Source organism: Rana temporaria, chromosome 3 (genome assembly GCF_905171775.1).
Source record: "Rana temporaria chromosome 3, aRanTem1.1, whole genome shotgun sequence".
Lineage (NCBI taxonomy): Eukaryota > Metazoa > Chordata > Amphibia > Anura > Ranidae > Rana > Rana temporaria.
In genome coordinates this window covers 166,185,857-166,203,869 of record NC_053491.1, presented here as the reverse complement: position 1 = coordinate 166,203,869, position 18,013 = coordinate 166,185,857, and the positions used below count along the sequence as shown (strand labels likewise).

The 18,013-nt window shown below is 42.8% G+C and overlaps 1 protein-coding gene across 6 annotated transcripts in view; it reads left to right on the top strand.

Moving 5' to 3' along the window:
• Window positions 1-18,013, top strand: part of ST7 (suppression of tumorigenicity 7) — a 169,891-nt gene that overhangs the window by 48,822 nt on the left and 103,056 nt on the right. The gene's annotated exons all lie outside the window — the stretch shown is intronic.

Below are 18,013 nucleotides of genomic sequence, written 5' to 3'. Positions count from 1 at the left end.
GTCATTCTCAAAACTTTAGGCAAAGGCTGTATGTTTCCTGTCACATTGTAGCCACAATGCACTTGCTGGGTTGAGAATAGGTTGCTTTTTAATAGCTTTTCTTTTGACCCCTTTCACACTGGTGCCACAGCTACGTTGGCGATCAAACGCTGCTCGTTTTAGCAGCACTTTTTGGCCGTTAGTGCAGTGCTTTTAACCCCAAAGAAGGGGGTATACAGCACTTCCTGCCCACCCCAAAGATGCTGCTTGCAGGACTTTTCTGAACGTGCCGCAAGCAGTGTGTGAAAGCGCGAATTGCAGAGAGTGGGAGGCAGTTTTTAGGTGCTTTTTTACAGGTACTATTTCTAGCAATGAAAACTGCCCTTGTGAAAGGGGTCTTATGTACTTAGCGCAGTATTTAAAAATTCCTCTTCATAGTATATACTCACTGGCCACTTTTTATGTACACCAGCTCAATTGCTTGGTAACACAAATTGCTAATCAACCAATCACATAGCAGCAACTCAATATATTTAGTGATCTAGACTAGAGGTCGACCGATATATCGGTCGGCCGATATTTGGCCGTTTTTGTGAAATCGGCATCGGCCGATTATCGTGAAAAAATCGTCCGATTCGCGGCTACAATATCCGGCCTGCATGGCCGCCTGCCCTGCAGTACTGTACTGACCAGTAAACGAGTGGCCCCGTTCCCGCATTCATCATGTATCCTTCCTTCCGCATGGCCCCTGCACCTCACCGCAGGTCCTGGAAGTCCAAGCGTACGGCGGCGAGTAGGGGCGTGACGTCACGTTCCTTCGCCCAGCCCCCTTCAGCTCACGGTCCACTCCTTGCTCACAATGTGAGTAGGGGCCACGCCTGTCTCTCCATGTCACTTGCGTGCCCCGCCCCCTGATGCTCCTGGTTCCTGGGTCTTCTGGCTCTCTTTGCGAGTAGAGGCGTGACGTCCAGTGCGCGCCCTGCCCCCTGCTACTCGTTCCCGGCTCCTTATCTTGCAGCATCCGCCCCTGTATTCTAGGTATGGGCACATTTTATGTTATTAAGGGACACTCTCTGCAAATTTTATGTTAAGGGGCACAACAAAACTTTTATGTTAAGGGGCACGCTGATGGGTATATTTTTAATGTGTAGATGGGCATATTGTATGTTAAGGGGCACTCTGCAAATTTTATGTTAAAGTGGCGGTTCACCCAAAAAATACATTTTTAAACATTACATTCAGCCGAGTTGTCCTAATGACAATCTGCTGTTTTTTTTTTTTTTCCGTACATACCGTATTTTCCCCGCCGCTTCCGGGTATGTCTTCTGCGGGACTGGGCGTTCCTATCTGATTGACAGGCTTCCGACCGTCGCATACTACGCGTCACGAGTTACCAGAAGAAGCCGAATGTCGGTGCGCAGGTGCCGTATAGAGCCGCACCGACGTTCGGCTTCTTTCGGCAACTCGTGATGCGCTGTATGCGACGGTCGGAAGCCTGTCCATCAGATAGGAACGCCCAGTCCCGCAGAAGACATACCCGGAAGCGGCAGTGAAAATACGGTATGTACGGGGAAAAAAAACACATTCTTTTTTTTTTTTTTAACATAAAATGTGCCCATCAGGGTGACCTAGAGCTGCACGATTCTGGGAAAAATGAGACTCACGATTCTTTTGCTTAGAATAAAGATCAAGATTCTCTCGCGATTCTCAAAAACTTAACGTAATTTAAATATGCGGTCGAGAATATATAAGTTAATATTTGCCAGAGAATATATAAAATGAATATTTGCCAGAGAGAATACATACATAAATTATATACTAGCAGCAGCTTACAGCCTTACACTTGCCTGTGTGGCATGTACATGGCTTGCCTTGCCTTGTTCTAGCTGCACTGTCCCCTGGGAAGAATAGTCCTGCTGCCCATCGGCCGCGACGGAGCCAGCGTGAAACGCAAATGGCTCGGAGATACCGGAACTGACGTCGGTTCCTGTATCTCCTGGTCTTAGCTGCCGTCAGTTCCGGTATCTCTGAGCCATTTGCGTTTCACGCTGGCTCCATCGCGGCCGATGATTCCCCTCCGCTTCAACACAGGGACACAGGCAGCCGCACGCTGAGAATCGACAAATCCAGCAGGTGAGATTGCGGGGGCCGGAGAATCGCGATAACGATTCTCCGCGATTACGATTCTCCGCGATTAATCGTGCAGCTCTAGCGTGACCCTTATTTTATGTTAAGGGGCACTGTGATGGGAACACCTGATGTAAAGGGGCGATGTGATGGGGACATCTGTGTAAAGGGGCACTGTGATGGCGCACCTGATGTAAAGGGGCACTGTGATGGGGACATTTGATGTAAAGGGGCACTGTGATGGGGACATTTGATGTAAAGGGGCAGTGTGATGGGGAGATCTGATGTAAAGGGGCGCTGTGATGGGGACATTTGATGTAAAGGGGCAGTGTGATGGGGAGATCTGATGTAAAGGGGCAGTGTGATGGGGAGATCTGATGTAAAGGGGCACTGTGATGGGGCACCTGATGTAAAGGGGCACTGTGATGGGGCATCTGATTTAAAGGGGCACTGTGATGGGGACACCTGATGTAATTTTCTGTATCCCTTTTTTATTATTTAACTAAACTGTTACATTTTACGAAATGGGGGGGAAATAAATAAATCGCCCTAAAATATCGTCCGCAAAAATCGGCATTGTATATCGGCCGCCCCGATTTCTAAATATCGGCATCGGCCATAGAAAAACCCATATCGGTCGACCTCTAATCTAGACATGGTGAAGACAACTTGCTGACGTTCAAACCAAGCATCAGAATTGGCAAGAAAGGGGATTTTGACTTTGAATGCGGAATAGTTGTTGCCAGATGGGGCTCATCTGAATATTTAAAAAAACAACTGTTGATCTACTGGGTTTTTCACGCACAACAATCTCTAGGGTTTGCCGAGAAAGTTTCTCTTTTTTCAAACCAATCTAGTGAGCAACTGTTGTGTGGACGAAAATGCCTTTGTCAGAGAAGAATGGGCAGACTCAAATAATCACTTGTTACAACCAAGGTATGCAGTATACCATCTCTGAATGCACAACACATCGAACCTTGAAGAAGATGGACTACAGCAGCAGAAGATCACACCGGGTGCCACTCATGTCAGCTAAGAACAGGGAACTGAAGCTACAATTTGCACAGGCTCACCCAAATTGGACGATTGGAAAAATGTTGCCTGGTCTGATGAGTCTCAATTTCAGCTGTGACATTCAGATGGTGTGGTCAGAATTTGGTGTAAATTATCTAAAAGCATGGATCCATCCAGCAACGGCCTAACTGTGTGGTGTTGGTTGCTGACCAAGTCCATCCCTGTATGACTAGTGTACCCATCTTCTATCCAGCAGGATAATGCACCAGGTCACAAAGGTTAAATCTTCTCACCACTGGTTTCTTGAACATGACAATGAGTTCACTACAGTATTCTCCAATGGCCTCCACATTCACCAGATCTCAATCCAATAGAGCAGCTTTGGGATGTGGTGGAACAGGAGATTTGCATCCATGGATGTGCAGCTGACAAATCTGCAGCCACTGTGTAATGCCATCATGTCAGTATGGACCAAAAACTCTGAGGAATGTTTCCAACACCTAGTTGAATCTATGCCATGAAGAATTGAGGCAGTTTTGAAGGCAAAAGGTAATCCAACCTGATACTAGCAAGGTGTACCTAATAAAGTGGCAAGTGAAGGTTTTATACATTTGTGATTTCTTTAAAGAAAAATAAAGGGTTTTGTATATATAGTTATATTTTAAGCATAAAATGTTGAATATTTCATTGTGTTCCGGTCTCTGCAGAATCTCCAAGTGAGAATTCTGCAGAGGTTTGAGGCTTTAAATCTATTTGATTGTGTAGTGGTCTAATATATTACATCAGAAGGATAAATAAGCCAAAGTGCCATCTGTTCTGTTTTGCTGTTTTCCTCCCTAATTCACTCATGTCTTTATGTAAAATGAAAATATTCTCATTTCATTTGCATTTTTGATCTTGTTGCACGCAAATGAGGACAGACGAAAGTTCACGGTGTAATCGGGAGCGATGTATGACATGCATCATTTAATCCAGCTTTCATTCATTTCTGGTCCTTCAGCAGTTCTAAAATGGTCTCTGACTGCAAAGCACAAGCACACACTAATGTAAATCCAAGCACAGAGCATAGGATGACACTTATTGGGCATGTGGTTTGTTAAATCGTAGAAGCAAAATGTTGTCTGACAGAAACCCCTAATGTCAGATGGAACAAAGGAGCAACCATTGTAAAACATTTACAGTAGATTAAACCTTTACAAATGTAAGTTAAAGCGGTATTAAACCCAAAACCAAAAATGTAATGTATTGCAACTTGCCAATCATTAGATGTGGTGGCCGCATTCGTTTTTTTTATTTTTTTTCTTAAGCTTTTTTTCTTCTTTTTACCTGGCGATCCAGCCAGTAATACACATCCTGTATTAGAGTGCCCCCCACTCTGGATGAAGGAGGACAGGGGGGGGACAGCAGATGGCAGCATTGTTAGTCTGGGGGGAGGGAAGTGTTGGATATACTATCGGATTTAAATAAGCTAATGGAGTGCTGGATGGAGAGTTGGAGCATGGGAACTGCTTTAGTTAACTTTTAACCAGCAGGTGGTTGGTTGCAAGGCAGTCGTACCAATCCAGCTTGTTAGACCCCTTTCACACCGCGAGCGCATTGGCGTTAAAGCGCCGCTAGTTTTAGCAGCGCTTTACCATAGTTTTAAGTGGAGCTTTTGGGGTGCTTTTAACCTTTTTAACCCCCGCTAGCGGCCGGGGAAAGGGTTACATAGTTAGGTTGAAAAAAAGACACAAGTCCATCAAGTTCAACCATATGCGCTGCCAAAAACTATGGTTAAGCACTGCTAAAACTAGCGGCACTTTACTGCTAATTCGGCTGCGCTAGCAGTGTGAAAGAGGGTCTAACTAGCTGATGATTTGCAATTGCTTCGGCAGTGGTGCCCATTAATTTCAATGGGCAGTGGAGGAGCAGTGTATACTCCACGCCCCAAAAATGCTGCTTGCTTTTTCTAACGTCAAATTATTTTTCTGAGCATTTGAACCAATGAGGTACTATATATCTAGACTAATTGTAGTTTTTTTTTCATTATACATTGTGAGTTTACTGGGATGACTGAACTTGCGTTAGTGCGTATGCCCATAATATGGGTTTGCGTCCCAGACCAAGGCTTGGTTTTGTTGGTGAGACCGGCTTGTGGTTCAGATTGAAGCTTGGTTCTGGTTGGCTCGACGGGCTTGCCGCTCAGACCGAGGCTGGCTCGCTTTCCAGAACGAGGCTTGGTTCTGGTTTATTTGGCGGGCTTGCGGCTCAGACCGAGGCCTCAATTTGTTTATTTAAGAGGTGACGCAGCGCGCCGCCCGTGCCCCTAGATGACGTTAATTATCACAAAACGGGTAGAGCGGGGTGACGATCTGATGCCCCATCCAAGATGTAGCGACATCGTACCTTGGAAGGAAGGGTCTGTCTGGATGTGCACCGGCCGGCACACCAGACTTAAGGCTGTATATTTTTTTCGGATCATGTAAGTGCAATCTATTTAAACTTAATAATAATAATAATAATAGTATTTAAAGGTTTTACACTATATGGAGCCTTTTATCTTTTATGTAATTATCCATACACCTGTTTGAGTGGAGTCAACGGTTATGAGCACACTGGACGCTAGATGCATGGCTTGAATCCTGGTCAAAGACTAGAGCTGTTATGGGCATTTTATGACCCTCTGTAACCGAGGGTCACCAGTATCTGGTAAGGAGACCTCTATCTCTTATGGTGGTGGCACTCACTTGCGGAATTAGTGGATGGAACATGAATAAGCCCTTAGTTATGAACACTGGTAGACTTTTATTCTTATGAACTACTGAGCTATGTTAATGCTGAGTTTTTAGTGCGATTCTTTATTTTTTACATCTAAAGAAAAGATAACAGGTCTGTGAGAGCTGGAAATCGTACTGGTTGATAGGTGATCAAATACTTATGTCATGCAGTAAAATGCAAGTTAAAGTGGAGTTCCACCCATAAATATAACATTGCATCAGTAGTTTTAAAAAAATGTCATTAGTCCTTTAAGAATTTTTTTTTTTTTTTTTTTAGATGCCTTCAAAGTGTTGTTGCTAGGCAGAATAGTTAATCTGAGCATGTGCGAGATCTGCAAGGCTGAAAACCAGGAAGTCATACAGTCTGGCTTCATGATGCCCACACTTAAGTTGGCCCCAGTCAATTTCTGTTTTATAAAGTGTCTAAATGCTGTAACAACCTAACAAAACGGACCTTAGTTTACAGACTAACTTTACTAGAATACATTAAGCTTGTGTATTACAGGGGTATTTATATTTAAAAAGTGAAATTGTGGCCGGAACTCCGCTTTAATTATTTAAAAATCATACAATGTGATTTTCTGGATTTTTGTTTTAGATTCCCTCTCACAGTTGAAGAGTACCTATGATAAAAATTACAGACCCCTATGTGCTTTGTAAGTAGGAAAACCTGCAAAATCGGCAGCGTATCAAATACTATACTAATAGTTCTCCCCCCTTTATATGGCAAATTATTTTCTTGCTACATACAGGTGGATTTCAGGTCTGTTTTGTTGAAAGATTGGTAATCTGAATATGTTCAGTACAATGTTGACAACTGTTTGCAGAGGAACCAATCGATTTTGATGACTGAGCTTTTCAACTACACACTGATTGCTGAAACTTTTAACATACCTAGAATTATGTTTTCCTTTTCCCCCCCCCATCGGGCGGGGGTCTTGCATGCTGATAACTTTTGACAGATATGACCACTGTTTATGTTGTGCTTAGGAATCTAGAAGCCATTGTGGAAGCCTTCTTGGCATCCTTCAACATGACTCTTACAGCTGCCCCCTTCCATCCTTCTTCATTGGAGCAGATGGCAGTCAGCCAACAAATACTCATTTTTGGGCATATTTTGGATATGGATATTTTTAGCTATACAGGGAGTGCAGAATTATTAGGCAAGTTGTATTTTTGAGGACTAATTTTATTATTGAACAACAACCATGTTCTCAATGAACCCAAAAAACTCATTAATATCAAAGCTGAATATTTTTAGAAGTAGTTTTTAGTTTGTTTTTAGTTTTAGCTATTTTAGGGGGATATCTGTGTGTGCAGGTGACTATTACTGTGCATAATTATTAGGCAACTTAACAAAAAAAAAAAATATACCCATTTCAATTATTTTTACCAGTGAAACCAATATAACATCTCAACATTCACAAATATACATTTATGACATTCAAAAACAAAACAAAAACAAATCAGTGACCAATATAGCCACCTTTCTTTGCAAGGACACTCAAAAGCCTGCCATCCATGGATTCTGTCAGTGTTTTGATCTGTTCACCATCAACATTGCGTGCAGCAGCAACCACAGCCTCCCAGACACTGTTCAGAGAGGTGTACTGTTTTCCCTCCTTGTAAATCTCACATTTGATGATGGACCACAGGTTCTCAATGGGGTTCAGATCAGGTGAACAAGGAGGCCATGTCATTAGTTTTTCTTCTTTTATACCCTTTATTGCCAGCCACGCTGTGGAGTACTTGGACGCGTGTGATGGAGCATTGTCCTGCATGAAAATCATGTTTTTCTTGAAGGATGCAGACTTCTTCCTGTACCACTGCTTGAAGAAGGTGTCTTCCAGAAACTGGCAGTAGGACTGGGAGTTGAGCTTGACTCCATCCTCAACCCGAAAAGGCCCCACAAGCTCATCTTTGATGATACCAGCCCAAACCAGTACTCCACCTCCACCTTGCTGGCGTCTGAGTCGGACTGGAGCTCTCTGCCCTTTACCAATCCAGCCACGGGCTCTTCCATCTGGCCCATCAAGACTCACTCTCATTTCATCAGTCCATAAAACCTTAGAAAAATCAGTCTTGAGATATTTCTTGGCCCAGTCTTGACGTTGCAGCTTGTGTGTCTTGTTCAGTGGTCGTCGTCTTTCAGCCTTTCTTACCTTGGCCATGTCTCTGAGTATTGCACACCTTGTGCTTTTGGGCACTCCAGTGATGTTGCAGCTCTGAAATATGGCCAAACTGGTGGCAAGTGACATCTTGGCAGCTGCACGCTTGACTTTTCTCAGTTCATGGGCAGTTATTTTGCGCCTTGGTTTTTCCACACGCTTCTTGCGACCCTGTTGACTATTTTGAATGAAACGCTTGATTGTTCGATGATCACGCTTCAGAAGCTTTGCAATTTTAAGAGTGCTGCATCCCTCTGCAAGATATCTCACTATTTTTGACTTTTCTGAGCCTGTCAAGTCCTTCTTTTGACCCATTTTGCCAAAGGAAAGGAAGTTGACTAATAATTATGCACACCTGATATAGGGTGTTGATGTCATTAGACCACACACCTTCTCATTACAGAGATGTACATCACCTAATATGCCTAATCTGTAGTAGGCTTTCGAGCCTATACAGCTTGGAGTAAGACAACATGCATAAAGAGGATGATGTGGTCAAAATACTCATTTGCCTAATAATTCTGCACTCCCTGTATTTTGGAAAATATATATTTGTGTCCTCTTCACTTACTGCTTGTGATTTTTTTTTAACTCTTGCTCAAAAAATAAATGGAAAAATTTAAGCTCAACCGCAGGCAGATTATAAAATACACAAATGAATGCAGCTTCATATGCATCAATATATTGTTAAAAATAGAAGTATGGCCATCACAGCTTGGCAATTCAAATGTATCACTTGACCATCACTCTTAGACCCCTTTCACACTGAAGTGATAGCGCCTGCAAAGCGCCATGAAAAAGCGACTCCTTTCACTTTAGTGTGAAAGCCCTCACACTGGAGCAGTGAGCTAGCAGGACGGGAAAAAAAAGTCCTGCTAGCAGCATCTTTAAGGCACTGTAGGAGCAGTGAATGCACCGCTCCTAAAGTGCCCCTGCCCATTGAAATCAATGGACAGCGCCGCTTTGCGCCCTTTTTCGCATGCTAGCCTAGAATGCGGTGCTCACATGTCCTCAACCAAACTGTCAAACCATCATGGCTGGTGGTCCTAACTGATCACATCACTATGACATTTGCAGATCAAACGGAAGCAGATTCCTTGGCTGTAAAAAATAGGAAGTGTTTAATTCCACTTTAACCATTTAAGGACCGCCTAATGCCGATATATGTCGGCAGAATGGCACGGCTGGGCACAATCGCGTACCTGTATGTCCTCTCTAAGTGCCCAGCCATGGGTCGCTCGCCCGCGACCTGGTCCAAAGCTCCGCGGACCCGATCGCCGCCGGAGTCCCGCAATTGGTCACAGGAGCTGAAGAACAGGCAGAGGTGTGTGTGTGTGTGTGTGTAAACGCACCTTCCCCGTTCTTCACAGTAGCAGTGTCACTGATCGTCTGTTCCCTGATATAGGGAAAGACGATCAGTGAAAAGACGAGCTGTAAAAATTACAATGGTCCCAAAAATGTGTCAAAAATCGCTGATCGACACCATTTTTAGTAAAAAAAAAAAATGCCATAAAACTATCCCCTATTTTGTAAACGCTATAAATTTTGCGCAAACCAATCGTTAAACCAATCGTTTTTTTTTTTATTTTTTTTTACCAAAAATAGGTAGAAGAATAAAAAAGAAAAAAAAGGACACCAATGTTCTTTTGGAGCCAAGTCGCACGACCGCGCAATTGTCAGTTAAAGCGACGCAGTGCCTAATCGCAAAAAGGGCACTGGTCCTTTTACCTGCATATTGGTCCGGGTCTTAAGTGGTTAAGGCTGTCTACAGATTGGCCTCTACAAACTCAGTGGCCCCTAAAAATGGAGAGCAATAGAGCATGTGCAGAGCAGGGTTAGACTGTGTATTACGGGATTTTAAACGGCATAGACCCTTTTCAATGTTTTACATAGATATACCTGCAAAAGGGGTCAGCCTGAAGTGATCTAGCAAAGTTCCAGTAAAATTGCCTGAATATCGGCCTCTTACAATCCACCTTACAGAAGAAAAGGAGATTCAGCACAAGAAGTCCATTGTGTTGCAGCAGGAGAGCAGGGGGGTGAGCTCATCAGTCTGCTGCTCGTCTTTTTAATGTCCATTCAGAGACGGGGAGAAATGAGTTCTGCAAGTGTGTTTTTTTTTATTAAAGACAAAGACAATTTTTTAGTTTTGGATAGTCAGGAAGGGTTAGTCCCTGCTGGAGAAATTCATCCCTTTATATTGTAAAGTGCAGCGTAAACTGTTGGCGCTATATAAATCCTGTATAATAATAATAATAATAATAGTGTTTGTCTTGCCCTGACTATTATGACTAAAAGCGGCCATACATGCAGCTAATTTTTTTCCTGTAACCATAGGTTGCAGGAAATACATTTGCTCTTCTTCTTCCCCCCTCATCAAAACTGTGCTGTACTGGGCAATTGTCTTTGATGGGAGTAGGCAGGGGAAGCCGTGCCCGCTGGGAGAAGAATTGCAAGAGAATCCGGCAGGCTGGTTGTACCCAAGTTGATCGCTTGATCAACTTGGTACATTTAGCCTGCCCAATAACAATTCAAATCTCGGGCAGTTCCTGCTGAATCCGTTGAGATTGGAACCGTGTATTGCCAGTCTAAGGCTAGGCTCACACTTCTATGTGTGTGTGAAAAATTCTCACACCTGCATCAAAAAGCGCAGCTGTTGGCATAAATATGTGGTTGCCATTCATTCCTAGTTTCAACCCCATACACTGGAAACTGCATCACATTTTCCAATACTGGGAATCGTATAGCACTGTGCGGTTTCCCTGCAGCTGCATTGTTGGAAAACCTTGCAGGGGCATTTTCACTACATTTTATAGGTATAGCAGCCCATTCAAAGGGTGAACTACCGTGCCTGTGCAAATGCAGCAGCAGGGAAACCACAATAGTGTGAACCTAGCCTAAGACTAAATGGGAGAGTAAAGCCTCAAATTGAGTCATCCGATCAATAGGTGAGGAAACCTTCTCTTCTAGAGACTAGAAAACCAGTGGACACCTTTTTCTATGACAACTGTATAATGTGGGAATTCTGTTTACTTTGGAGAGATTTTCTAAAATTTCCTGTTGCATCTCCAGGACAGGAAGTGACTAGGGACACAGCAGAAAATAATTCCATTGTGGTTTTGTATCCTTCCCTACTGTATTTTTTGGCTTTACACTTTAGCTGCAGCGTAGAAATAAACCTTGCATGCCAGGGCTTTGCTATGTGTGAAAGTGTAAATCGCGGCGGGAGGGACAGATATACATATAAAAGGCAGGCTATTATACAAATCCTTTTGGCAGGTAAATGTATTTCATCTACAGAATGTGTTCTAGCCATCTGCCTGACGTTCAGCTTTATATTTGAATACATTTCCCCATAGTTTGCTTATTTTGATTTAATGGAAAAAGCATTGAAGGACAGTTTTGAAGTAAGAGATCTAGTACCATTAAACACAAAAAGCTGCTAAATACTTTTTAAATACACCCTGGATAATGTTGTTTAGTAATTGGCTTACATTTTAATTCAGCTTTAACTAGATTAGGATGTAAAGCCTTGAGTGTTTCTATGAAGTAATGCACAGCCCTGCCTAACACCTTTGTTCCATGTGCTGTAGCTTGCTGACTACTTTTGTAGCACTGACCGGGAGTCTATTATTGTACATGGTGACACCCAGTTAAAGTATTGCTAAACCCCAGGAGCCTGCATTCACTATATCTGGTCTCTCACAGCACACAACATGGAAATGCAATTATTTTAGTAAATATAAACTTCTCATCAGTAAATGGCAGTCTTATGACTTCTATTAGTGCTCGGCTGAACACTGGTAAAGCTTGTAGGAGGGATTTTCATTCTCCTCTGACTTTCCTATGAAGCTGCATGACCCCTGAACCCTCAGTCTGGGTAGTGTTAATATGGAGGATTAACCCCTTAGGTTTCACAGTGAGTATAGCAAGCATGCATTACTGCATATACAGACTGATTTTACTGTTGTGGGTTTATTAACCTCTGCCTGACCAGCTGCCAGCATTATACCGCGGCAGATCAGCTCTCCTGCACAAACCGCAGTAGGTCAGTCTGTGCAAGGAGGAGAGCGTGCCCCGCGGACTCTGTGTCCACCGGCAACCTGCGATCGCTGTGTACAGAGGCAGAACAGGGAACTGCCTATGTAAACAAGGTGAATCTCAGTTCTGCCTAATGACATCACATCTCAGTGATTGGGAACAGTGATCTGTCATGTCCCAGTGAGCCCACCCCACCCCCCCTAAAGTTAAAACACACCCAGGGAACACACTTAACCACTTGAGCGCCCCCTAGTGTTAACCCCTTCTCTGCCAGTGTCATTTTTACATTGATCAGTGCATTTTTATAGCACTGATCAATGTAATGTCACTGGTCCCCAAAAAGTGTCATTTGGGGTCAGATTTGTCCGCAGCAATGTAGAAGTCCCACTAAAATTCACAGATTGCTGCCATTACCACAAAAACAAATATAAAAATAAAGTCCCTAAATCTATCCCATAGTCTGTAGAAGTGATAACTTTTGCGCAAACCAATCAATATACGCCTATTACGATATTTTTGTTGGGAAAAAAAAGTCGAAGAATATATATCGGCCTAAACTGATGAATACATTTTTTTTAGATTTATACATTTTTTATATAATACATTTTTTTTTGGGGGGGGGGTTTATGTATTATAGCAGAAAGTAAGATAACATGACGTAAATTTTGTTTGGGTACAACGCCGCACAACTGCGCAGTTGTCAGTTAAAGCGGCGCAGTGCTGTATTGCAAAAAATTGCCTTGTCATTAAGGGGGCAAATCCTTCTGGGGCTGAAGTGGTTAACGCTTTAATTCAGCGTCAATGTTCATGTTTTTTAGTTATCCTGAAGATATGTAACTGGCTTCATGCCAAAACTTTTTATAGTATTTTTTATTTATTTTTTCTAGTGCTTTTAGCTTTGACATTGTACACATGGGCTTCAGCATTTTTACAGCAATTTATAGAGCAGAGTATAAAGCAAGCTTCTACAGTGCATTTGCAGAGTTTTCAGCAAGTACTATTACTCAAGCCATTAAAGGATAAATATTTATTTAGAAAGCACAGTCATCTTGTTTTCCCTCCTCCACTGTAAATTTATATTTACCTGAATCGGATAGTCCCTGCCAGCAATATTCAGATACTTTTGCAGTCGGTCTCTATGGACTAATATAGAATAGATTAGATAGGTCTCCATCATTTGCATGATTTGTGTGCGTGATGAAATGAAACTAAAATTCTGTGACAATTGTCATTTTAACTTTTTTTTTTCCCCCCCTCACTCAGATTTTATTCTGTTATTGCTCATTCGTCTGTCTCGTAAGCATTGCACAGGTTGCCATGTGTTTGTTTTAAAGGAGCTAGTCATTTTATGTCTGTGTGTTTCTAAAATGAATATAATGTAAATGCATTTAGGCAGTCCACATGTATTGACACACACCACAAGGCAGCATAATTGTGTTAGTTAAGTGTATGTATGATTTTTGGTACTTTGACAGGTCTTGATTTTAGTGGGCTACCTTATTGCAACGCAGTGCAAGAATGTAAAGTTGTTGTACAATCATATTGTGGTGTGTGTTATGGCCACCCTAAGTTTCAAAGAGGGAAAAACTGCCACTCCAGGTGAGTGCACTAAGCAATCAGTGTCCTCTCAGAACCAGATGGGTGCTGGCAATGCACAAAGCAAGACTTGAAGAGAAGATATGGACAGCCGCACACCATAGCTATGACTAAGCACTGAACCCCAGTGTGAAACGCGTCGGCTATATACCCCACTGCTTGCTGTGCTTTGTAGTGCCTTTGTTTCCTTTTTAAAGGCCACCTTTTTTTGGTGTGCGGCTGTCCATATCTTCTTTTCAAGTCTTACCCTAAGTTTCAAGTTGCATCTTTCCTCATCCTCCTATGGGAAAATAAAAAACATGATCCCTCCTAGTTTAATATTCATATTGAAAAAAAGGGGGGATAATTGCGCTATACTCAATTGTGCACTTGTGTCAAATAAACATGTGACCAAGTATGTGTGTTAACAGTTAAATCCAAACTGAAGGTATAGATTCATCCGTGGGATCAGGGGGGCGTGGCCACCTGTTCCCACTGAACACTGGTGTGTGTAAACCCAGTAGTCAAGTAACACTGGGATGTGTCAATCGTGACTGCAATAATTGCAATAGCAGAGTCAGGAAGCCGTGGCTGCCCGTCCCTCCTAAGCAGTGGTTGGTGTGAGCCCAAAAAAATGCAGTGACTTAAACAATATAACACAAATAATAAAAACCGTGATGGCAATATTTGCTAAAAATTAATAATCACAGAATTAATATATTGAATAAAAGTCCATAAAGTCCAAAATTGGAAAGTTAGATAGATAAGTCCATATGGCTATGAAGACACCCGTGAAATTCCAGAAATGCTGTAACTGAGCACCAGATGTGAATCCACCACCAATCATGCAGCTGCTTACCAGAAATTCGGGTCCTGCCGGACCACTATCAACATATCTCTTAACCAAAGATTTTAAGGCAGTAGTAGATCCTCCACTTGCACTAGAACCCAGCCGTATCCAGCGATGGATATAGAAAACAACAAGACAGAGCTGTTTATAGGTTAGCAGAAGGAGGAAGAAGCCAGAGACCAGGAGGACAGTCATTGGTCAGATGGACACCTGTGAAAACACAACCTCTGAGTGAAGAAAATCTGGAGGGAATGGGTTCCAATAGGAGACCTGCATTGGTGTGTCTGACCTCAGTGGCTTTCTCCCACTGAGGTCAGACACACCAATGCAAATACACCAAATACATTTTAGATAGCATCATTTTATGATATTTTTGAAGAAATGAATCAGCTTTCTTCTAACAATACTGTCTCAAACGGGGCACATATCGCAAAGAACTTTGATAACACACCAAAGACCAAAATGAGACAATGATATTGACTCGGCTTCTTATCAATACACCATGAAGGAACCTATCAGTCTTTACAAACAACACGAGACCAAATCAACAAACACTCAAAGATAAAATTGTTGAACGTACAGTTCAGGAAAGTGGGCGTGCATGGCATTATGCTTAAAAAGGAGTGATGCACGGCCCCTTTCCAAGCGTCCAGACGAAGCTACGCAAGTCATTTGCGAAACGCGTTGACGTCACACGCTCAGACGCCGGACACACACACACACACCCCTTACCAGCTGGGACCAGGTGTAGGAGGGAGCGCTAACCCAATAGAAGCTGATGAGATCATCGTCAGCTTGCTGCATGCCAGCACGCATACACGCCAGCATACCTGCACACCGGACAACCTAACTCAATATCACGGAGATATTGATTCACATGAGGGTTATCCCTCGAGGCGGTACCTTTTTATAAGGTTTGTGCTGTGCTTGATCGGGCTATACAAGCATCAAATAAGGATCTACACATATGATCTACATATGAAGGACAAATCCTCTCAAATGACCCGGAGAATCTCTAACACAGCTCATCAACTTTAACTCGTGGACGTGGTAAGACCGTCCCAATAATTATTATTTCAGCATCAAATTGCCTTCATTTGAGTTGTTTGCATCGTGAACTGCACTTCTGAGTCGTATCTCTTTTCAGGAACTGTATTGAGCCCGGTCATGGCTATGATCCACGAGTGAGACTACCTAGGAATATGACCTAGCGGTCTACTATCCACTGTGCAATAAGCAGTCTTGTTTGTTGTCTCACTTGCAATTCTTTGATGACACCCTAACTTTTATTATCGATAGGTCTGCACTTTATCAGTCACTGGACATATTTACCCTCATCGGTGGGTCCTATCATTTGATTTATGTACAGACCGTCATTTACAGAACATATACAATCGAATATAAGTTATATAGGGTGTTCTCCTTGTGTAGCTAGCTGCTCCCCCCCCTCCCTGCAGTGTCACCTCTGTGGTTTACTCACCATTTATTTGGTTATACCAATATAAGTACGTTCACTTTTTTCTTTAATTATTAGGGGTGTTTCCCTGGTGAACCACCACAGAGGTGATACGTTTTGTGTCCGGACTGTCTGAGTTTTATTGTTGTATGTCTGTCACTGTTTTATGTTTGTTTGTCTGATATTCACATAACCGCTATTGCGGGAGCTTCTTGTTTTACTAACTAGCTCTGCCACATTTTCAATTGGTATTTACAGTTGATCAGTTTTAATCATGTTTTGTAGCTAACTATTCATTAAATTTCATATTTTTGCATACATTGAGTATAGTCCGTGCTTTGCCTATAGTAGCCTCTTACCCAGAGGTAGCCTTACTCCTTAGGGTCACCGTCTGGGTATCTTGTATATTTTCAGTTGGCTTTTTGGCTACGGCAAAACCCCTTTAAATTTTAGGGTGGTCTTCTCTGTGCTGTTAGTTACTTTACATAATAGGTCAGTGCATGGGACGCTTTTCTTTTTCTATTTTGAGGGTTTGGATAAAGGATTCCCAAACACCAAAACATCTTTGCTTAAGGAGGTCTCTACCAAGACCATGTGAAAAACATAGGTTAGTTTAGCGATTAGCAAAAAAATTGTGGGGGTTCCTGATGGGTCCACTTATGTAGGATGGTCTTGCGTGCTTTAAGGGATGTAATAGTGAGTTGTTTGCAGCCTCTTGAAATTCTAGTTCCTGGGCTATTATTTGGGCCAAAAAGTGCCTCTTTAAATGGTTGGAGGAAGATAGTTTACTAAATGTGTGGTGGTATAATGCACCACTGAGTGCCAAAAGCATTTAATCCCGAGGCACGGCCAGAGAGTGGGACAGGTTTACCCTCCTGAAGATTCAGATAAGTGAGATATGGCAGAGGTTCAAGATGGCCTCGAAAGCCTCCACCAAGGCCTTTTTCCCCAGCTGGATGATCTTGAAGCCTGGCATTGCTGGAACAATATCCAGCTAAAGGGTATTTCATAGGTCACAGGCCCGCCAAACACAAATATACGGTCATTGGAATTTTCATTACTCTATTGGGTGGGGGACCATGGAACCCAAATTAGCTCTGTTTTGCTTACCTTTTTTAATCCCTGCCCTTCTGTTCTGTTTGCCTGCTGGGAGCAAAGAGAATATCCTGGTACTTCTAGTTATGGAGAGTAACCAATCACAGGGCACAAGTGCTGTCATGTGGTGTTGGGGAGAGAGTGCCATTTGCCCACTGTAAACAGTAATCAGACTAGCTATAGGCTTACACAGGGCTCTTTTCTTTTTTCACTTGCCTAGTCAAGAGAGTAGGGTATTTGCAGCTGGGATGTGTGTTGGGTAGTTGAGTTTTTTTTTTTTTTTTTTACTTTTAGTTTATACTTTTTCTTTTAGTTTTGGATCGAGTGGAGAGGGTTTAGAACACTTGCCAGTTGTTGTTACTGTCTATGCCCCCATTAAAGGAGTTGTAAATTCTCAAGGTGTCTCACCTTAATGCATTAAGGTGAAAAACCTGCGGTGCAGCTGCCCCCCTTTTTCTTACCTGAACCTGATCATTCCAGCGATGAGAACGAGCCCAGCAGCTCCAGCCACTGTCATGGGTCCTCTATGGACAGATTGATAGCAGCAAGAGGCATTGGCTTCCCCTGTTGTCAATAAAATACAGTCACACGGGAGCCGGGGGCAGGGTCGTGTCCTGCTGTCTATGTCGATGGACGCAGCAGCAAGACTTGGGAGCGCACCTCCATGGGAGCGTGCCTCTCAGTGGGGGCACTTGATGAGGAGGAGCCAGGTGCGCCTTCAGGGGGCCCCAGAAAAACTTCCAAAAAAACTCTGCTAGCTTATGTGTCAATGCAAATTTGGGCATTTACAGGCATATTTGAAGACAAGCGTTCTCAGGCTGAGGAAATGCGTTTCTTTGAGAGGATCTTTTGGTCAGAAAAAACACTTGACTGATAAATGTGCATATATGGAGAGTTTAGGTGTGTTTGGCATTTTCAATGTAAATTGATTTATAAAGAAAAATGAGCAGAG